At 42.7% G+C, this 23,238-nt stretch overlaps 1 protein-coding gene across 8 annotated transcripts in view; it reads left to right on the top strand.

Annotated features, from left to right (window-relative positions):
- The window catches only part of GNB4 (G protein subunit beta 4), a 125,021-nt gene that overhangs the window by 56,743 nt on the left and 45,040 nt on the right, over positions 1 to 23,238 (top strand). The window contains exon 1 of one of the 8 annotated variants that reach the window (XM_038415795.2): positions 15,528 to 15,604. The exons of 3 other annotated variants lie outside the window; for them this stretch is intronic. The gene's annotated coding sequence lies outside the window, so the exon portion shown is untranslated. Of the gene's footprint in view, positions 1 to 15,527; positions 15,692 to 18,889; positions 19,296 to 19,652; positions 19,998 to 23,238 lie in introns of those variants that run through there. 4 more of the 8 variants (XM_043491928.1, XM_043491927.1, XM_038415793.2 and 1 more) reach the window with 4 other exon arrangements.

Below are 23,238 nucleotides of genomic sequence, written 5' to 3' on the forward strand. Positions count from 1 at the left end.
AGGAAGCAACAAGTCAAAAAGTCACAAAAATCAAACTTCTTTGTGCTTGTGGTTTTAAATGCCCTTGAATCAGAACCTGAATCCCTCTCCGTGATTAAGGAAATGCAGATTCAGCACAAGTAGGGTGAAGGGTGGGCAGGTGCTCCCATGGCAACTGAGAGAAGCCTGGGTGAAAAAATCCTCTACTTTGCCAACATTATGGGGATTTGAATGGCTCAGAGGCATTGATAATAGTTTATAGAACCCTCCTCCTCTCTGGCATGATGCCCATCCAGCCCAGATCATATAGTGACTGTAAACTGTTACCATGTTAAGGCTTCAGAGTAGCAGCCGTGTTAGTCTGTATTCGCAAAAAGAAAAGGAGTACTTGTGGCACCTTAGAGACTAACAAATTTATTAGAGCATAAGCTTTCGTGAGCTACAGCTCACTTCATCGGATGCATTTGGTGGAAAAAACAGAGGAGAGATTTATATACACACACACAGAGAACATGAAACAATGGGTTTATCATACACACTGTAAGGAGAGTGATCACTTAAGATAAGCCATCACCAACAGCAGGGGGGGGAAGGAGGAAAACCTTTCATGGTGACAAGCAGGTAGTAACTGCTGGAATTAGCCTACCTGCTTGTCACCATGAAAGGTTTTCCTCCTTCCCCCCCCTGCTGTTGGTGATGGCTTATCTTAAGTGATCACTCTCCTTACAGTGTGTATGATAAACCCATTGTTTCATGTTCTCTGTGTGTGTGTATATAAATCTCTCCTCTGTTTTTTCCACCAAATGCATCCGATGAAGTGAGCTGTAGCTCACGAAAGCTTATGCTCTAATAAATTTGTTAGTCTCTAAGGTGCCACAAGTACTCCTTTTCTTTTCATGTTAAGGCTGTTGGTGGATTATGTGAAGTATGCTTGATGGCCCCACTCCATTTCCTAGGGCATGCATATCCACAATGCAAAAACCCCATTACAGTTGGCTCTAACTGACTTACTTTTTTGCGGTCTTAGCCTAGAGCCAAGGTGACTGACTGATTCAAAGAGATTCCTTCAGGTCAAAGTTGAGATACAGTGTTGAAGGTGTTTGTGGGAAACTTAAGCTGCTGCTGCTGCGCATGCTCTGTCTGTTCTGTAGATGGAGGCCTTTGGTATTCTAGGGCTGTCCAAGTGGTACCTTTCACCAGCGCTGAACTGATACATAATGTAAAAAAACCCAAACCTACTTTGTCATGAAACACATTCTTTTGCTGAAAGATCTGGAGGAGACTATGAATTATTCCATCCATAGTTTTTTTCCTCATAGACGTAGGGCCTGTCAAGGCGCAGTTGGCAGTACTATGTTTCAAATGTCTTCCCTGGAACAGAGCATTTTTGGAGTGAAAATCAAGTTTGTATCCTTGAGGTTGCCTTTCTTTGATGATAAAAATAAACACCTGAAGTCTGATGATTTCCGATTTATGACACATACTGAATATGTGAAGGATTAGAAATGGTGCAATATTTTTGCTTGCATTTCACACCCTGCATTCATGCAATGAATTGACTAAAACAGCAGTCCCCAAACTTTTGAAGGTCACGCCCTCCCTTACCCCTGTCCATGCCCCCCTGTCTCCCTGTGGCCAGCAGCAGGGCTGCGGCTGGAGCTTGGAGGTGGATGAGGACGGGGGTAAAGGGGCTGAGGCTGGGAACGCAGCTAGGGGTGGGGCTGCAGCTGAGGGCGGGGGCAGGAGTGGAGCCACAGCCGGGCTGCGGTGGGGGCCGGCAGCCAGGCCTGCGGCCTGGTGCTGTTCAACTCCCGGTCTTGCCCCTAGCCTCAGCCCCATCCCAGGAATGGAGCCGCAGCCAGTGGCCGAGGCTGGGGGCCTGGCGTGGGGTCAGGAGCGGAGCTGCGCTGAGGCTGGGGATGGAGCCAGGCATGGGGCCAAGAGCTGGGGATGCAACTGAGGGTGGGACTGAAGCAGAGAGGGCCTGGGTGACGCTCCCTCTCTGTCCCTGTGGGGACTGGCCCAGGCCCCTGCCACGCCCCCCTGGACAGTCCTCCATGCGCCCCTAGGTGGGGCGTGCCCCACACTTTGGGGACCTCTAGACTAAAAGCTAGAAAGTGATGATCAGAAGAAAATCAAATACTCATAAAAGTCCTTTTTGGTATTGGTAGTGTAGCTTATTAAAATGGAAAGATTATTTTTTTTAATCTTTGTGTACTATTTTTGCTGTTTTACATTTTGCATTTTGTTCATTCAGAGACTGAACAAGATTGATCATTTTCATGTTTCTTGTATTCAGTTTCAAATTTTTTGTTTCTCTTGCATCCCATCATGACTAGTGCAATGCTGGTGTGTTATATAGTGTATTTAGTCTCAAGAGCAGGGGAGATAGGAGACCTGGATTTGATTTCAGGCAGCTCTGTCATGGATTCACTGGGTCACCATTGGCAAGTCACTTACAGAACTTTGTTCCTCACTTTCCCATGTGTAAAATATAGATAATGAAAGGTATTCACCATTGTGAAGCAGTTTGAAATCTTTGAATAAACAGCACTGTGTATGTGCAAGTATTATTTAAGTTCAACCCTGTTTTACAATTATGTTCTACAAACTATTTCATTTGTCCTTTAAATCATCTCATTTGACTAGAATGTGAGACCCCTCCTCTTTATCCCCCTCTTAAAAATGGGTCGTCTCCCTCTCCCCCCCGCTTTTCCCAGATGACTCCTTGTAAAGGACTTGATCACCTAATTGAGGGCACAGTAGTGAATTCATTTTCATTGCTTACAGCCTGCTTTTAAATCTGTCTCAGATCACATTTGAAATGATGTATTAGCACAATCTAGGCCACAATGTGATTTCCAACATCCCTAATTCATTGGGACTGGCAGCCTTACCGTCAGGAAGGATCAAGGCCATAGAAACAAGGTTGATAGAGGTCAAGGCTGAGTGTTAGTGGCAGAGGCATGTTGAAAAGTTTGCTAAGAGCAGCCTTCGTCTCTATCCCTGGAAGAATTAGCCTCTGGTATTGGACTTTCTCATTCATGAATCCTTTCAGTCAACCTTTGTACCAAAAATCCTTTCAATTAAGAGAAATAAAATCTCTTAAGTGGCAAAACCTGAGAATTGCTATATTAGTCTGAATAATGAACCCTGTAGTTCAGTATCCTGTCTTTTACTCTTACTAATAACTGGATATCTCAGAGGAATCAAAACACTTCTATAATGCATCTATTATGCAGTAGTGTGCCAACGGGAAAATGTCTTCCCATTAGAGATTAGTTTATATCCCAAAGCATGAGAATTCATAGCTTTTGTCATTGTTATCCTAGTTAGTGAAACTGCATCTGCTATTCTCATTCATTTAAATGTCCAACTTCTTTTTGAATCTCACTAAATCATTTTTGTCTCTGTTACGTCTTGTAGCTTGGAGTTCCACAGGCTAAATGTAAATTACATTCAGTTTGTGCGAGAAATAGGGTTTTGGTTGTGTAAATTTGTTCATTTGTGTGCTCTGATGATAGTGTACAAATTTATATGCTCATAAAGAATTGACATTTTCTAAAGTATTGGCCAATAGCTGAATTCAACAATCTTCCATTAAAAAACGTAGAATGTACCTTAATACATTTTTACTGTGCTTGGACAACAGTTGTTTAGAAATTACAGTACTACCAACATTACAAGCATGCTGCTCTACATGCTTCTACCATTTCAAGTGGAAGAAGATGGGAAGCCAATTGAAATGTACACAACCAAACTTATTGCTCGCACAAACCAAATGTGATATATAAACATGGTGTCAACATTTAACTAATAAATTTCTCCTCTTCACCTTCATGGTACTCCATAATTCTACACTCTCTGATAATTCTGTCTATGTCAATTTCTGCACTGCCTCTTCTATGGGAATGTTTCCTAGTGGATAAAGCACTGGACTGGGACTCAGGAGGCCTTGATTTTATTCCCAGCTCTGCCACTAGTCTGCTTGTTGACTTTGGATAAGTCATTTCACCTCCCTATGCTTCCATTTCCCTATGGGTATAATGGGGATCCTTTTGTAAAGTGCTTTGAGATCTATCGATAAAAGTGCCATATAAGAACTAGGTGGTGGTATTATTATTGTTTGTTTAATACCTCTGCTTTGTCTCTTAAAGACATAAGTCTCTTTCATGACTGTCTGTATTGTCTTCTTTGTCTTCATTCATTTCACCCCATATGCCTAGAACCGTCTTTCCATTAACATATATTATGCCCCCTCTTCCTTAAGAAGCACCCAAGAACTCATCTGAAATGATCACCTACTGCTCTGTGTTGATGGACATGGTTCTTGTTTGCACAATATTGTACTCAGTCATTCCTGCTGTCCGCAAAATCCTTGGAATAGGGATCCTGTTGGGCGTATGGTAACGTGCCATGTATGCCCCAAAGACAAGTAATACACAGAAATTGCTATTAATAATTGGGAATAGATTTGCAAGCCTGAAAAAGGGGGGCCCATGTGTGGTACCCCAAGATCCCTGATGGCATCTTCAGGATTCGTAGGCCAGACACTCATAATCTTCCATATGTGTATTAAACCAAAGTTCCTATCCCAAGACAAGAATCCAAAGGAAAATCCACAAATAGAACTCAGAATCAGTTTTGTGAACTAGCAAGTTATATTCAAAATGGGAGGCCCAGTAATAATTACTGTGTGCTGCCGCTCATCTCCATTCTCTGAAGAGACCAAAGTTAGTCAAAAGACTTTTTTGGCTTTTTTTTTTTTTTTGGTAGCTGCTCTTTGAGTATTTTACATATTTGCATCAGTACTATACTTTTGTCACACAGAACTATCTGCAGAACAAAGATTTTATAATATTCTCATTGCTTTCTTCCACTCAAGTGGCGCTGCAATGGGTGCTCAGTTGTTCTTCTCACACAGTGAGTCACCTGGCTCCCTCCAGAGAATCTGGAGTTGAGACTCCAAGACCTAACTGCAGAGTGAACTGACTTCATTGCATAGTCAGTGATTATACTGGACCTCAAAAACCAATCAGTTTGTCACCTTCCATTCCAGCCACTGATTCTTCAGATTCCAAGTGATAGTTTCCTTGTTTTATTCTTGTACTTTTATTACATTTTTCACTGCCTTGATTTTTCTATTTTAAATCATTTGAATTTAAAGGTGCCTGAAAGATGCTGTATTGACAGCCTTGGAAACCAAAGCCTGGTGTTTCTTAACAGGACAGGTTCAGCTGATAAAGCACAGAAAGTGCACTCTTCCCCCACCAGTCTGACTAAACCCTGACCTAGTGCCTTCCTTTAGGGGGTGGGGGGAAATGTGGTCCCTATGGCCATTCCATCTTTAACTTCTGCTGAGGCTGACAACAAGGAAATGGACACAAATCAGATGTCAAGAATTATAACATTCAAAAACCAGTCGGAGAATACTTCAGTCTCTCTGGGCACTCGATTACAGACCTAAAAGTCGCAATTCTTCAACAAAAAAACTTCAGAAACAGACTCCAACAAGAGGCTGCTGAATTGGAATTAATTTGCAAACTGGACACCATTAAATTAGGCTTGAATAAAGACTGGGAGCGGATGTGTCATTACACAAAGTAAAATTATTTCCCCATGTTTATTCCCTCCTTCCCCCCTACCTCCCCCCCCCCCCATTCCTCACATGTTCTTTTCAACTGCTGGAAATGGCCCACCTTGATTATCACTACAAAAGGATTTTTTTCCCACTCCTGCTGGTAATAGCTTACCTTACCTAATCACTCTCCTTACAGTATGTATGGTAACACCCATTGTTTCATTTTCTCTATGTATATAAAATCTCCTCACTCTATTTTTCACTGTGTGCATCCGATGAAGTGAACTGTAGCTCACGAAAGCTTATGCTCAAATAAATTTTAGTCTCTCAGGTGCCACAAGTACTCCTTTTCTTTTTGCGGATACAGAGCTGCTACTCTGAAACCAGTCATTGGTAGTGTCTCTTGTGATGCTGGTTGGACCCTTGTCTGTTAAGAATTAGACTGAGACCACAAAGATGTTTCATGTAAGACACCACCTTGTCTGGTGGAAGATCACCGTTACTGGGTACTGTGAAAGGTCACCTATATATAAGCAGAGCAGCTGACAGAATAGTAAAAGCTCCGTCTTGCTTCAATTGCACTGCTGAACCACTGACGTGTTCTGGAAATAAATCTATGTGAGACAGAAGCAAGAATGAAAACCAGAGCTCGAGGATAAAGAGAGAGCATGTTTAGGAAGAAACAGGCAAACATGGAAGCAAAGCCTGAAGGCATAGCATGTGCTTTGCTGTAGGGTAGCAAAGGTGGTATATGTAACCCCATTTAGTAGATTGAGTACATTTAACAATAAAGCAAGCAAGCTTTTAACAATCCCAGTTTCTTCATTGGTCTCTGGGAAAACAGAGCAAGGGCTGTATCACTTACCAGGAAGCAGTTAATCTGAATTTAATGGGGAAAAATGTAAATATAAAGGCCGGCATAGGTGTGGATTAAAATTTCTCATCTGAATTACTGTCTAGATTGCAGTAGTAAGAGGTTCTGTCAATCAGTCAAAACAAAGGGTGAGGACAAAAAAAAATGACTGCCAAGGAAGAAGTACTGCGGAAAGAGATCTGGGGGTCATAGTGGACCGTAAGCTAAATATGAGTCAACAGTGTAACACTGTTGCATAAAAAAAAATCATCATTCTGGGTTGTTTTAGCAGGAGCGTTGTAAGTAAGACATGAGAAGTAATTCTTCCCTTCTACTCCATACTGATTAGACCTCAACTGGAGCATTGTGTCCAGTTCTGGACGCTACATTTCAGGAAAGATGTGGACAAATTGGAGAAAGTCCAGAGAAGAGAAACAAAAATGATTAAAGGTCTAGAAAACATGACCTATGAAGGAAGATTGAAATAATTGCTTTTGTTTAGTCTGGAAAAGAGTAGACTGAGAGGGGACATAAGTTTTCAAGTTCATAAAAAGTTGTTACAAGGAGGAGATGGAAAAATTATTGTTCTTAACTTCTGAGGATAGGACAAGAAGCAATTGGCTTAAATTGCAGCAAGGGAGATTAAGGTGGACATTAGGAAAAACTTCCTAACTGTCAGAGTGGTTAAGCACTGGAATAAATTGCCTAGGGAGGTTGTGGAATTGCCATCATTGGAGATTTTTAACAGCAGGTTAGACAAACACCTGTCAGGAATAGTCTAGTCTAGATAATATAGTCCTTCCGTGAGTGCAGGGGACTAGATTAGATGATCTCTCGAGGTCCCTTCCAGTCCTATGATTCTATAAAAGGGAAGGACTGTATGTACTGCAAAGAAAACCTGATTAAGCTAACTAATCAGCAGGACAGTTCCTTTGTGAATTAGTGCTGTTGAGAAACCACTGTCATTATCAGACAGGTTGTGTGTTTTTTTTTTTTTTACAGAGTAAACAAAATGGATTGCTAAATGGACAAACTAATTCTGAAGTCTAAACAGCAGCCTACTCTTTCCTCTGATTTCCTAAGGTTTGCTCTAGAGGTTGTGATTCTCTGCCCTGGTTTTTCTTTGGCAAGATCAATAGATGGGATCCTTTAAATATTTATAGGGTGTGTGTGTGTGTGTGTGCTTTTTTTTGCTTTCAAATCTGTCTCCTGGAAAAACACAGCTAACCATCTATATCATGAGATGGTTTAGAAAGAAGTTAAATAATGGGCTGATAACAATGAAGCTGGTGAAATAGTGGGCAGTTTGGAAGCGTGGAAAGTACCATGCTAACGATGAACTATGCATTTCTTAGGAAGTGAGGTAAGAATTTGCAGAGACTTAACTGATATTTTTAGATTTTCTGAGGCTGGTTAGATGAGCTGTCTCATGCACTGTCCAGACTAAGGAAATTTCCAAAAAATCTCCTACCACCGCTAACACCAGTTCAACTCAGAGTAGGTCTAACTGACGTGGCCTTGCACAGAGTTTCCATCCAGGGGGGATGAAGGCAGCTTTTAAAAACTGGCAGAATTGTGCTGGAAGGAGTTCTCAGCGACCTGTTGAATCAGCAGCTTCTCAACCTTTACTAGTATTATGTATTTGTATTAGACACGTATTAGGATCACGTTGTGCTAGGCTCTGCACAAACACAGAACCAAAAGATAGTCCCTGCCCCTAGGGGCTTACAATCTCAGTAAAAGACCAGACAGATGGGTGAGTATAAGGAAACAATGAGAATATTGGTCAGCATAAGGCACTCCTAAACAGAAATAACATCCCCACAACCAGGTAGCACTGATTTTTACAAAATTGTTTCTAAATCTGTTTCTTTAGACCACTAGGAGCCTTTGTGTAGTTAAGCTTTTTATAGACGAGATACCTAAGAAAAACTTATAGGAGGGATTTGAAGGTGAATAATGAGGTAACATTGCAGATCATACAAGCATTGCCTTCCAAGTGTTGGGACAGCATGGGAGAAAGCATGAAGGTGTTTGAAAATTTAACAAGTGGGCAGTGGCGGATTAGCCACTACGCCAACGGTGCCTGTGCCCAGGTGCCCCGGCCAATTGGGGGCCCCTCGGAAAAATGGGCACCACTGTGCCCTGACCCACTGTGCCTGCCTGCCCAGCACTCCTGCTGGGGAGCAGGTTGGAGCATGGGGGCTTGCCCTGCTCCCCGCGACAGGAGCAGGGGGCGGGGCAAACCTCCATGCCCCAACTCCACTTCCATCGCAGGAGCACCAAAGGAAGGTGGGGGGTAGACTGCAGGTGGAAGGGGTGGGGGGCCCTCTTGCTCTGGCCCAGAGCCCCACAAACTCCTAATCTGCCTCTGAGTGGAGGTTGGAGACAAGCATAGACAGCTAGGTAGTGACTGAGAGGTGATTGGTAAGGTGAGGACTGACTGTGAAGGGCCTTGAAAATGGCCTGTATACAAACAGCTTGTATACAAACAGTTTGTGATAGAGAAGGGGAACCAGTGGAGGGATGCAAAGTGATTGGTGACGTGGGAAAAGTGACAGGCTAGGAAAATGACTTTTGCGGCAGCATTGTGAATGGATGTGAGTAAAGCAAGATTGTTTGTCAAGGCCGGAGAGAAGGATGTTGCAGTAATCGAGGCATGAGATGATGAAAGCCTGGATGATGGTTTTAGTTGTGGTAAATGGATAGGAAAGGCTGCATCTTAGAGATGTTATGCAGAAAGAGTCAGCAGGGTTTAGATAAAGCCTGGATGTGGGGACTTAGAGCAGTGGTGGACAACCTGTAGCCCCTGGGCTGCATGCGGCCTGTCAGGGTAATGCAGGCCACGAGACAGTTTGTTTACATTGAACGTCCACAGGCATGGCCACCCACAGCTCCCAGTGGCTGCAGTTCGCCATTCCTGGCCAGTGGGAGCTGCGGGAAATGGTAGCAATTTAAATAAATTGATTTTGAAATGATTTTGTAAAATCAGTGCCACCTCCTTATGTGGACATTATTTCAGTTTAGGAGTACCTCATATAAATTTATGTTAAAATTGATTTCTTCTTCGAGTACTTGCTCATGTCAATTCCATTCTAGGTGTGTGCACGACCACATGCACTGTTGTCAGAATTTTTGCCTTGGCAGTATCTGTAGAACCGGCTCTGGCGCCCTCTCAGTTCCTTCTTACTGTCCCAATGGTTGCTTGGAGCGCCTTTCTCTTGCTTTGCAGGTGTGATAGTGGTTTCTTAGCTACTGGCTGTTCTCTTTGTATATAGTTGACAATAGTTAGTTAGAAATTAAGTGTTAAGTCAGGTGTTAAGTTAGTTAGAATCTTAGCAATTACTTTGCCTCTTGGTGGGGCATGTCGGGTCTCTGTGCTTCAAACCGTGCTCAGCATGTAAAAAGAAAAGGAGTACTTGTGGCACCTTAGAGACTAACACATTTATTTGAGCATAAGCTTTCGTGAGCTACAGCTCACTTCATCAGATGCATTCATTGGAAAATACAGTGGGGAAATTTATATACATAGAGAACATGAAACAATGCGTGTTACCATACACATTGTAATGAGAGTGATCACTTAAAGTGAGCTGTTACCAGTAGGAGAGCGGGGGGAGGGGAACCTTTTGTAGTGATAATCAAGGTGGGCCATTTCCAGCAGTTGACAAGAACATGTGAGGAACGGAGGGGGGAGGGAGGAATAAACATGAGGAAATAGTTTTACTTTGTGTAATGACCCATCCACTCCCAGTCTCTATTCAAGCCTAAGTTAATTGTATCCAGTTTGCAAATTAATTCCAATTCAGCAGTCTCTCGTTGGAGTCTGTTTTTGAAGTTTAGTAAGCCTATGCCTGTTAGTGACCCCTACAGCAGTTGCCTAAAGTGTTTGCAGGAGTCACACATGAAAGAAAAGTGCAGGATCTGCAAAAATTTTAGGCCAAGAACCCAAAGACTGAGTCATTTCATAAGTCGACACAGCTCTTCGTCGCAGTGGCAGACAGAATAAAGGGCCTTCCTGCATCTGCTCAGAGAATTTCATTGTGGATCACCATCTGCATCAGGTTTTGCTATGAACAGTCAAAAGTACCACCGCCGGCGATTGTCACTGCCCATTCAACTGGAGCCCAAGCCTCATCGGCAGTCTTCCTGGCCCGGGTGCTGATTTGAGATGTTGGCAGGGCCGCTACCTGGTCGTCCATCCATACGTTCACATCCCATTACACGATCATGCAGCAGGCCCAGGATGATGATGGCTTTGGTAGAGCAATATTGGAAGCCACACAACCGTTAACTCTGACCCACATCCAGTGATACTGCTTTTGTAATCGAATCAACGTGAGCAAGCACTTGAAGAAAAAGTGGTTACCTAGCATTCATAACTGTTCTTCAAGATGTGTTGCTCATGTCCATTCCATTACCTGCCCTCCTACCCCGCTGTCAGAGTTACTGGCAAGAAGGAACTGAGAGGGCGTAGGGCCAGTTGTGCCTTTTATATACCGGTGCATGAACACGAGACTCCAGAGGGCGCCAGAGCTGGCCCTATGGGTACTGCTAAGGCAAAAAATTCTGACAATGGGCGTGCACACACCTAGAATAGAATGGACATGGGCAACACATCTTGAAGAACAACAGTTACGAAAGGTAAGTAATCGTTTTTTCTTACTGACATACTAAACCAATCTGATGACAGGTTTCAGAGTAGCAGCCGTGTTAGTCTGTATTCGCAAAAAGAAAAGGAGTACTTGTGGCACCTTAAATTTGTTAGTCTCTAAGGTGCCACAAGTACTCCTTTTCTTTAAACCAATCTAAGGCATTCTCACTCTGAAACAAGAGTGGTGGCACCAATTGAACTAAATCAAGTTTCTAAACCTATTGAATTAAATCTGTAATTTTCTTGTCGACAAGGCCCCAGTATCTGAAGCCCCTGATCTTACATGGAGTTGGATGAAAATGTTTGTAAAATATTATCACTGGTGAGGGTAGAGAATTCTGATTTAGTAGCATTTCATATTCTTTTTGCATGGATCCCAATGACTAAACAAACTACAAGGTAACAGAGAATCAAGTTCTGTGTGTTTCACTTTCCCCGTCTGCAAATGAAGATACTTTCCTGACTCGCAGAGGAGTGGAGGATACATTTTTTGGTAAGATGTTTTGAGATTCTTGGGTAGAAGGACAAAGAATAATGAGGCACTTAAATACCTTTCAGGGTCTGAGGCATATTATATAATCAGTTAAAATGAAAATGGACCTTTCCAGGGCTCCATCCCTGTTAAACGTTCATACACTTTTTTTCCTTTTTATTTACTAATATGCTAGTTTAGTCTTCCGCAAAGCTCCATTTTGAAAGAGGATAAAAAGGGCTGTGTTCATTTGAGGCCTGTATCCTGTTAGTGATCCCCACCCACAACTGAAGTTTACCATCAGGATGTGGAGTTGAGAGAAACTTTAAGGGAACCAGTTTGGATGGGCAGAGTTGCCTTATCTGCAGCAATTTTTACGTCCTCGTGACAATTTCCCCCTTTTATGAAAGATGGTTAAGCAACTTCTTCTGCAGTCGTCTAGTGACTCTCTGAACAAGGTTTTTTCTTTTCTGGTAAAGAAAAACAAAGTTGAGTCCAGTCTTGATCTGTTACCTTTGATGTTTGCAGTGGGATCACTCATTAAATGCAAGGTAAATATGTTCCTGAATGACACCTGTCCATTGAATAAGTGAAGGACAGATGTCTTCAACTGAGAAGCACACGTGTATTCTTTACAACCAGGACACAGTTATTAAAATATCAGGCTTGTTAGCTGAGTCAGTTGGTGAAGTAAGGGATGTGCATAAACATTTCCGTTGTTATGACTCAATGCAATGTAAGCAATGATCTGCTTTTTTACAGTGTATATTGTGTTTTATCAAGTCATGTATCAATACTACAGTAAAAAGAAAAGGAGTACTTGTGGCACCTTAGAGACTAACAAATTTATTAGAGCATAAGCTTTCGTGAGCTACAGCTCATCCGATGAAGTGAGCTGTAGCTCACGAAAGCTTATGCTCTAATAAATTTGTTAGTCTCTAAGGTGCCACAAGTACTCCTTTTCTTTTTGCGAATACAGACTAACACGGCTGCTACTCTGAAACCAATACTACAGTAGTATCATGTCAGAAAAATATGAGGGTTGCCTAACCCCAAAGCCTGGCCCAGATACTATGACTGTGAAATCCTCTTACTAAATATCTAAGACTCAGTTATGCCTATTATGAGGCAGAAGTGTGCTGGAAAGGGGAAAGAGGCAGGTGCACCACCCAAGTGTTATGGTCCTACTCAGGATTGCACAATAATTACTTTGTAGTAGCTATGTACGTTCTGTGTACTCCACTGAAGAACTTCTGGCTCAGTCAGCATGTTGGGACAGCATACAGTGGGAGGAGTTATGACCTAATAAGCAGCCTTTCATCCCACTGTTCACCACTGCCACAAGCCTAGTACAAAGAGAAAAGGAGTACTTGTGGCACCTAGAGACTAACAAATTTATTAGAGCATAAGCTGTAGCTCACGAAAGCTTATGCTCTAATAAATTTGTTACTCTAAGGTGCCACAAGTACTCCTTTTCTTTTTGCGAATACAGACTAACACGGCTGCTACTCTGAAGCCTAGTACAGGCTATGGTAATGGAGGGTATGAGTTAGAGCAGCTCTCATAGGTGCCCTAGCCTGTGTTGAAACTGACATGTTACCTGGCAGCCATTGAATAGGGGAGGTGCTACCTATTTGACCCTTTGTCCCTACATCAGGTATGAATTCACCTCTCAGTACTGGGGTCACTAAAGCTTTGAGAGGTATATAATAGGCTTGATTCTCCTCTCTCATATACCAGGTTTATACTGGTGCAAATCCACTAACTTCATTGAAATTACTCCTGATTCTTACCAATGTGAGAGGCAAATAAGCCCCAGTGGTAATGGGGAGCATGGTGAGCAGGTGCCCCTAGTTACACATGTGCAATGGTAGCAGCCAGTGTTCCTGCCAATGTAATATCCTGGCATTCAGAACATGGGGCTGACCGCAGACCCCTCACCCTACGCATACATGCCGCTTCCCTGGCTGTGGGCCACCCTATGCACTACACTGCTGAGCACCAGCAGAAAAATGAAGGCCGCGCCCTGGGGCACTGATGAGGGGGCTTTCTTGCAAGCTCTCCACTCCCGTAAAGCAGTTATAAGTAACATATCACTCAGGAACAGGAAAGAGAGGGAACTCGGGAGTGGATTGTAATTTGGCTGCAGGCATTCAGGAATGCAAAGGCTTTGTAGTCTATATTGGTTCCACTTGGCTGGGTGTGAGTGAGAAATGTTGGCTTCTCTCCTGAGAGTTTCAGAGAGGGTGCCAATTAGGAGCAGTTGTTGTGGCAATTGTCCTGAGATCATACGTTGTACTGAGATCATACATGTCATATCACAGGATCTTTCCTTTTCCTTTTTCTCCTGTTTTTGTTTCCCTCTTACTCTGTGGCTCACCTAATATCCAGGGTCTCTGTCAAGTTCTGTTCTAGGGAAACAAAGTAATCATCAATATACAAGAAAATAATTTAAATGCAGTGTCATGTATTTAGCAAATCTATTTCTGTCTCAAAATTCTGTAAATAAACTCCATTTTTAGTTTCTCATTGCGGGATTATTACTTAACAGGTATTCAATTCATTGCTAATGGGAGGGCATCAGCTGTGATGCATAGCTAATTTCTTCTTTGAAACAGAACAGTTCTGGTGATAATTAAAAAGAAAAGGAAAGGTTTTTGTCACCATGAAAGGTTTTCCTCCTTTCCCCCCCTGCTGCTGGTGATGGCTTATCTTAAGTGATCACTCTTCTTACAGTGTGTATGATAAACCCATTGTTTCATGTTCTGTGTGTGTGTGTGTGTATATAAATCTTTCCTCTGTTTTTTCCACCAAATGCATCCGATGAAGTGAGCTGTAGCTCACGAAAGCTTATGCTCTAATAAATTTGTTAGTCTCTAAGGTGCCACAAGTACTCCTTTTCTTTTTGCGAATACAGACTAACACGGCTGCTACTCTGAAACCGGTGATAATTAAGCTTCTCCTTTTGGTACCTGAGCTGTAGTTCATTCAGTTTTACTGTTTATATTCACCTCACATAGGCTTTATGCAAACATAATTCTTTTTAGAAACTGATTCAATAGACTGAGCATTATTTTCCCACTACTACAGTACTACTGGCAACAAAATACTGCTCTCCCTTTTGTAAAGGAGATGGGGCTGCCTCTCAACCTACGTAACTTTTAAGAGAAGAATCTAAATTAGAGTGAGTTGGCTATAACACTTGGTTTGACTTGGGCTTGTCTGTGAACCAACACTGGTTCATGTGAACAGTTGACAGGCACAAAAACTGTTCAGCAAAGCTTTTTAAAGGCATTTTTGCTCTCTCTGGACAGCTATTAAATTTCTGAATCTGTTCTTTGTGTTGTACTTCAAATTCTCAAGTTCATTGGGACAAGTCGCATAGTACTCTCATATGGCCACATCTGGTTGCTCAGAACTCGTGTGAACGTCATGCAAACATGAACCTATCAAATCCATCCTTGCCTATGAGTTCATGCAAAATTCAACCATGCCAAAGTGCATTACAATTGAATCTGAAGCTTTACAAACTTCAGGGCCTGCAAACCCATAGCAGCCAGTTCTGATGCAAAACAATACCAAATCTTTGTAGAACAGGCCTTAGAAAGGATTGCTAAATCTCAGCTAAAAGAAAAGGAGTACTTGTGGCACCTTAGAGACTAACAAATTTATTAGAGCATAAGCTTTCGTGAGCTACAGAGCTGTAGCTCACGAAAGCTTATGCTCTAATAAATTTGTTAGTCTCTAAGGTGCCACAAGTACTCCTTTTCTTTTTGCGAATACAGACTAACACGGCTGCTACTCTGAAACCCGAAATAAATCTCAGCTGTAAGTGTATAAATGGGGTAATGACATGGTATGAAAAAGGATGAGAAACCCTATTCTAGTCACATCCTTTTCTCAAATCCCATCCTTAATCATATTCCTTTCTGTAGTTATCCCAAGAGCTCTTTCTCTTTAAATCTTCTGACGTCAGAGATGCGAATCCATAGCAACTGTCTGTCATGTTGGATCAGTCCATGGAAAGTGGGAAAGAAATTGCTCCTGTGCAATCAAGGCTTCTGTGTAAGTAAATACAAGGGATGCATTTATTTTGTGATTTTCTGGATGGATTTTAAAAGCAATATTAGCAGCAGCAAAAGGAAACTGCAAGTATTGAATCTCCTGTAATGTGCATACTATTTTATTTGGTGGATGCATTTAATAAGCTAGGTCAGTGGTTGCTGCAGCTGCTGTTCGGGGGAATATTTTAAAGGCAAGAGGGAAGCTCAGATTCTATACTGCCATGATGCATCAGAAATCCAGCCTGGAGACAAAGTCTCAGTGCCTGCCAGTTTTCTTGATAATGTTAAATGGTGCAGTCAGTATTAACAAACGGTCTACAAACCCAGCCAATATGTAAATGCTTCTTTTGTATAGAATTTCTTTTAACTGTTTTTGTAGAGATTTAGAGGGGCAGTCACCAGTTTAATGATGGCCCTTAAAAATTGTCACACCCACTGAAATAAAAGCATGCAACTGTTGTTAAGTGTGATGCATATCTTATTATGTATCTAGGTGCATATCTCACGCTAAGGGGTAAAGCTGGAGATGCCTTATGTGCCAATGCAAGGGCCAAAACAGCTTTAAACAGAGTTGCTATAGGCAAAAGTGGTGTAAAATCTGCATAGGGATACTCCACAGTTTCCTGGGTGCCATGGAAGTCTCAGTGGTCGGTTTCTGCAGATCAGTGCAGAGAGGAGGAATGTGGGAGGATAGTGGCATGCTTTGCTGCGCCTTGTATTACCCAGCAATAGATAGATATGGCTGGGCTCTGAGGATGCCCCAGGCCTGCCTTTCTGGTTGAAGTGAGGATTCTACTCCTACCAACTCCACCCTGTTTCCCAACAATCCCCTCCACCCAATAAGCTGGCTGTTTGGGTTTTTTTCATGTGATATTAGAATGTTGTCCAAAATTACAAATGCATACAGGTGTGGTATACTTCAGTAGACATGCCAGGTAGCAAATTTAAATTTTATATGGGGTGCTTAGCAAGAAAATAATTTATTGGCTCATGTGCATGTAGATTTACACGTTTACAATTCAGGGTTAGACAGCCAGTTGAACTTGCATGTAGATGTTATGCATGAGATGCACAAGTGAAATTGTAGTTGCTAGTCTACACCAGCCCTACGAAAGAAGACAGATATGGTGTACTAAAAAAAGAAAAGGAGTACTTGTGGCACCTTAGAGACTAACAAATTTATTTGAGCAAAAGCTTTCGTGAGCTACAGCTCACTTCATCGGATGCATTCGGTGGAAAATACAGTGGGGAGATTTATATACACACACAGAGAACATGAAACAATGGGTTTTATCATATACACTGTAAGGAGAGGTTTCAGAGTAGCAGCCGTGTTAGTCTGTATTTGCAAAAAGTAAAGGAGTACTTGTGGCACCTTAGAGACTAACAAATTTATTAGAGCATAAGCTTTCGTGAGCTATAGCTCACTTCATCGGATGCATTTCCGATGAAGTGAGCTGTAGCTCACGAAAGCTTATGCTCTAATAAATTTGTTAGTCTCTAAGGTGCCACAAGTACTCCTTTACTGTAAGGAGAGTGATCACTTAAGATGAGCTATTACCAGCAGGAAGGAGGGGGGGAAGGAGGAAAACTTTTTGTGGTGATGATAATCAAGGTGGGCTCTTTCCAGCAATTAACAAGAAGGTCTGAGGAACGGTGGGGGGTGGGGTGGGAGAAATAACGTGGGGACAGCCCCCCAACCTACAGCAAATACTCACCAGCAACCACACACCACACAACAGAACCACCAGGAACCTACCCAGGAACAAAGCCCGTTGCATACACTGTCCACATATCTATTGAGCGGACACCATCATAGGGCCTAATCACATCAGCCACACTATCAGAGGCTCATTCACCTGTGCATCTACCAATGTGATATATGCCATCATGTGCCAGCAATGCCCCTCTGCCATGTACATTGGTCAAACTGGACAGTCTCTATGTAAAAGAATAAATGGACACAAATCAGATGTCAAGAATTATAACATTCAAAAACCAATGAGATAACACGTCAATCTCTCTGGTCACTCGATTACAGACCTGAGAGTGGCTATCCTTCAACAAAAACAGACTCCAATGAGAGACTGATGAATTGGAATTAATTTGCAAACTGGATACAATTAACTTTGGCTTGAATAGAGACTGGGAGGGGATGAGTCATTACATAAAGTAAAATTATTTCCCCATGTTATTTCTTCCCCCCCCCCCCCACTGTTCCTCAGACGTTCTTGTTAACTGCTGGAAATGGCCCACCTTGATTATCACCACAAAAGGTTTTCTTCCTTCCCCCCCTCCTTCCTGCTGGTAATAGCTCATCTTAAGTGATCACTCTTCTGACAGTGTGTATGATAAAAACCCATTGTTTCATGTTCTCTGTGTGTGTATATAAATCTCCCCACTGTATTTTCCACTGAATGCATCCGATGAAGTGAGCTGTAGCTCACGAAAGCTTATGCTCAAATAAATTTATTAGTCTCTAAGGTACCACAAGTACTCTTTTTCTTTTTTGCGAATACAGACTAACATGGCTGCTACTGTGAAACATGGTGTACTAAAGGAAGCCTTTATAGAGGTTCATACTAGGGTGACCAGATGTCCTGATATTATAGGGACAGTCCTGATTTTTGGATCTTTTTCTTATATGGGCTCCTATTACCCCCCATCCTCTCCTGATTTTTCACATTTCCTGTCTGGTCACACTATTCCATATTATATACTGAATGTGTATGCATGCATACACCACCCTATATGCCACAAGTACTACTTTTCTTTTTATGCATGCATATGTCACCTTTTACCTAACCTGAAGGTGAGCACTGTGTGTGTGGCTTAAAAGTATGTCTCTCATTCCCCAAAATTGGTCCACTAAAAGATATTATCTACCTCACCGTGTCTTGCTCAGAGCCTAGGCGTGTCATGTCTATACCTCCACTGCCTATACTTGCTATAGCTGCCCTAAACTAATTAAAGAGATGTATGAGTGGCATCAGCCTCAACCTGCCAAACAGATGCATGGGAAATTATGCATGAAATTAAGAGTGCAGCTCGACACCACATTTACGGCCCGCAGTGGTAGGATGCCTTCAACAAGGACAGAGGTGTTCTGCAGGAAAGAAACATGGCCATAGCTTCCTTGTGCCCAATGTAATGCTCCGGGAGCTGCTAGGCACATTACTCCCAGGGGGGCTGCACGTTGAAACGTTTGTGCCAGGAGGCACGATAAACACGCACGGAGCTACTCTGCACTAATGAAGCCCCCGAGGGCTCACGCGCAGGTCGGGCCACACCCCGCTGTAAACGGGGTCGGGGGGAAGGCGAGTGGCGCTCCGGATTAAAGATGTAGCGCGGGGCGGGGGCCCCCGGCCACATGGCGCAGCTTGGCGCGCGCACGGCCGGCTCCCCGCTACCCGTAGAAAGCCCGCTAGCCGTGCCCCGCCCCTTGGACTGTACTATTCCACCCTGGGCCGTACCATCCTGTCGCAGCGGGGGCGGAGCTGCTGCAGCCCAGCCGGAATTAGCGGAGGCGGGCGCGGCAGGCGCCGCTGGTTTGTCAGCGGCCTGCTCGGAAGGCGCGGCTGCCCCGTCTCTCTTCTTCCTTCTCTCCTCCCCCGCCCGCTGGGCCATGCGCGGTCCCGCCCGGCGTTAGGAGCGGCCCGGAGCGCGGTTGGCTGGCAGGGAGCTTCCCTCAGGTAAGTGCGCCCCGCGGCCTCCCTTGCCCGCCGCCGGGCCTGGGCAGCGACTCTCCCCACGCAAGGACCCAAGGGGGCCGCCAACTGGGGCGGGGGTGGCGGCCGCGCCTCGCCTCTCTCCCCCCCTTCCCCGGGGTGGCCGGGCCTGGTGCGGTATGCGCGCGCAGAGGCCTGCGGCGCCGAGGTGGCGGCCCCTAAGGAGAGTGTGGGGGGGGGGGTTCTTGGGTGTGGCCCCTAGGCGGGGGGGGGGCGTTTGGAGGTAGATGGGGAGGATCCCCCTTGATGCGGGGAGTGATGCGGGCCTTTGGGGCTGAATAATCTGGGGAGGAGGCTGGTGGGCGGGGGGTGACTGGAGAGCAGCCTCCCTCCAGGGGTGAGCGGGGAGTCTCCGGAGAGGCGGGCGCGGCGCCCTCCTGTCTTGTGAGCCAGAGGGGCAGCTGGCTCCCCCGCCCCGGGGAGCTGGGGGCCGAAGCGCTGACGGCCTCCGGTGTTCACGGAGGCTGCGGTTGTGGTTGTATTGGATTACTCATTTTCCTGGAGGAGCGAAGGGGATCTGTGGCGCTGGGGGAAGCCCAGCCCCGGTGAGTGTGGTGTTTTTGTTTTTTTTTTGTGTTTTTTCTTTCCTTTTTGAAAGAAGGATCGTGTGGTCCCTGGGTCTTTCAAGCCAAATGCTCCTAAAGCAACTGACTTGTTTCAAGACAGGTGAGCGGGGTTACTCAAACCTTATGAACGTGAGAGGCCCCAAGTGTTCCAGACCTTAGCCCTGCATTTCTGTGGGGTAGGAAGTGGGGCTGAACTGAGCAAGGTCGCTTTCTTCTCTCTGGAACAGGCAGCCTGAAGCTCCAGTAAAGGCACCTCTCCCTGAAGCATAAGCAGAGCGGTTCCTGCTCCTTACAATAACTGGTTTGTTGTTTCAGAGGAGCAGCCGTGTTAGTCTGTATTCGCAAAAAGAAAAGGAGTACTTGTGGCACCTTAGAGACTAACAAATTTATTTGAGCATAAGCTTTCGTGAGCTACAGCTCACTTCATCGGATGCATCCGATGAAGTGAGCTGTAGCTCACAAAAGCTTATGTTCTAATAAATTTGTTAGTCTCTAAGGTGCCACAAGTACTCTTTTTCTTTTTGGTTTGTTGTTGACATTTCTAGGTGGGAAATGTTTCAGAACTGCAGACTGAAGTATTGTAGTGTGTTATATTTAACAAATGCTAACGTTAATCACAGAAACACAGATTAGAGGAACAAGATACCCTCTGGCTAGGGAACCCACTCTGTACTAGGAAGTCATTGCCATGTTGCTGGTAATGGCTATCAATAATAGGTTCAGTATTGAAAATGATGTTACTGCTGATGCAGATGGAGTATATCACCCTTTGAGTAATGATCCTGAAAATGGCTTTGTCACATCAACGCTAGTAGTTAAACCTACCCACTTCATTGTCAGTAACAGATCAATTTTCTATTACCCCATTTTTTATTTTTAGATATATGGAATAGATAGGGAAATCTCCCTTCTTCCTGAAATGTAAGACAGAGATTTATATTTGTTTTTTGGCATTTAGCAAAAGTATAATCTATTAATGGAACCCCATACTTTTTTTTTCCTATGGGGGGATTATAACATAGGGCTAAACTGAAAGTATCACTCCATGTCTCCAGGAAAAGTGCTTGCAGCTCCTTTCTGTTAAGTACAATACACCTATGCAATTTAATTATCAACTCTATTGAGTTATGTTGCTAACTTTGAGAACCAAATTCCTTTCTTCCACAGAAACTTGGTGTTATTCTAGGGATAAAAGTAAATATTAACACTCAAGATTTTGAATCTTGTAAAAAGTAGGAAATTTTGGTTTGGTTTAAATTGGAAAAAAATTGCCAAAAACCTGCCATGTGGTTGAGCATCAGCAAATTGAAAATTATGCTGCTTTAGTGCTACTTGTGTTAATCCAAAAAAGGTTTCTTGCCTGCCCTGCTGTGTTAGGGCGAGCTCCTGCAGAGTTACTTAGGTTCACAGTGGGAGAGTGGAAAAAGGAAAGTCTGCTCACAGAATTCCATTAGATATGTTGAGAATGATGCAAAAAAGATATATAGTAATATGTTAGTGGAGAGAGCTATTAGTTAATGCTGGTGTACCCAGTTGGCTTACTATGAATTGCATATGCAGTTCTAGTCTGCAGTAACAAAAAATCTTCATAAAGCATGCACTTTCAGTTGGTTAAATCCTTTTAATGATGTGTACATTTTTAATGTTTGTTGCAACAAATTCATGTGAGAGGTTTATGCACAACCTAACCCTACAATGGCTATTTGTCGATCAGTTTATATTTTTACAAGGTTACCTTTTCTTTATTTAGGGGAAAAGTATGTGAACAGACTAAAAACAAATGGAGCAAATCTATGCAGAAATGTTTTAGTATTTCTGTAATATGAGATTAATAGTATGACAAAATTAAATTGAAATTGAAAAAAGCCTTGAGGTGTATAATATGTTTGTTTTTAAACCAGTGAAAGAGTATTGCCCCAGTTCTCATAAATACATATCTGAAGTACACACTTTGTATGATTACACATGCAAATTATGAAAGCCTTGATTTGAGATTCAAAATTAGCTGTATATTGAAAATCCTATCCTTATGTCAGAGGTCCAAAGTACACTACCAGATTTCTTGTTTAGCCCAGTTTTCAGGACTTGGGATGTTTTATTGAGTAATGATCAGGTCATTAAAAACTACATTGTTGGCCACAGTGTTTTTTATAAATTTAATTCTGTATATTTAGTTTTAGCCTTTTCATTATCTAAACTTTCTTCTTGTTCCCTAGATAGCTTTATCTGCTGTTTAATTTGTCTGATTATCTATTCTCCTGAATTCTGAAAAACTGGGATTGTCGTTGTGATTCTTAGAAGTCTCCCTGGAAAAACTTAAAAAATATTTTTGGTCTGTAGAACTGTGTACGTACACTGGGTGGCACTCTTGTAAGAAGGAGTATTACATCTTTAAGGAATGCTACAAAGCTGTATGACTGTAAAAATGTTAAAGGTGATATTGGAAATACATGTAAAACTTGTACAGCATATTGTAAATCTTACTCAGTTGTTACTGTCTTCTCTGCCAAAACTGTAAATCAGGCCCTTGAATAAGTCCTAAGGCAGGGTCAGTTGATTTGCTGCTTCTAATTTTAGAAGTCAGTTAAAAAAGCCTTGTCAAATTGGTAAGAAATCTAGTGTCTGTGGTGAAGTCACATTTGACGCTTCCATTATTGTGCAGCATAAACATTTACCTAGAGAGGTTCAATGCTAATGCAGAGCATTTTTTTTTTTTTTGCTTCAGAACTCTTAATCATGTTAATATCAATGGATAGGTTAATGCAGACCCTGAATGAATTTGCTTTATTTTTATAAAGCATGGATAACGCTACAGTAATCTTGGACAATTTAAAAATTCTTTCTCTAGAGCCCACCAAAAAATGACACTCCCCCCTTCATATGAAGATTAGGTTTGAATCCTTTATTTAATCTTTCTTAAATATATAGTTTGGTATACTTATCTGACTGTGTGCGTGTTCGTGTGTGTGAAACTTCTGTGTTTTGCAACCTAGTGTTTTGTAATAGGATTTGTGTGAAAGATGTCAAACAGAGAACTAATTGAATAATCATGAACACATAAATGTATGCTGTTTAAGGTAAAATGAAATTTTGCGGTATCTGATACTAAGTATGGCAGAGAGTATAATAAAACTTTCCAGATTGCATACAGCAGTGCTGTTCTATAAAGTCTGTTTTCATTTAAAAAAAAAACAAACAAAAAACCTCTCCTGTTATGCAGAACTTTCAAAAGGTGGCCTGAATGTAAAGCATGCTGCAGTGTCTGAGTTTGCAGAGAGCCTGAAACAAATGCTCTGAAATTTGAACGCCCTGTTCATTCCATTGAGTGCTAAGTCAGATGT

The sequence above is a fragment of the Dermochelys coriacea genome, chromosome 9, assembly GCF_009764565.3.
Source record: "Dermochelys coriacea isolate rDerCor1 chromosome 9, rDerCor1.pri.v4, whole genome shotgun sequence".
NCBI lineage: Eukaryota > Metazoa > Chordata > Testudines > Dermochelyidae > Dermochelys > Dermochelys coriacea.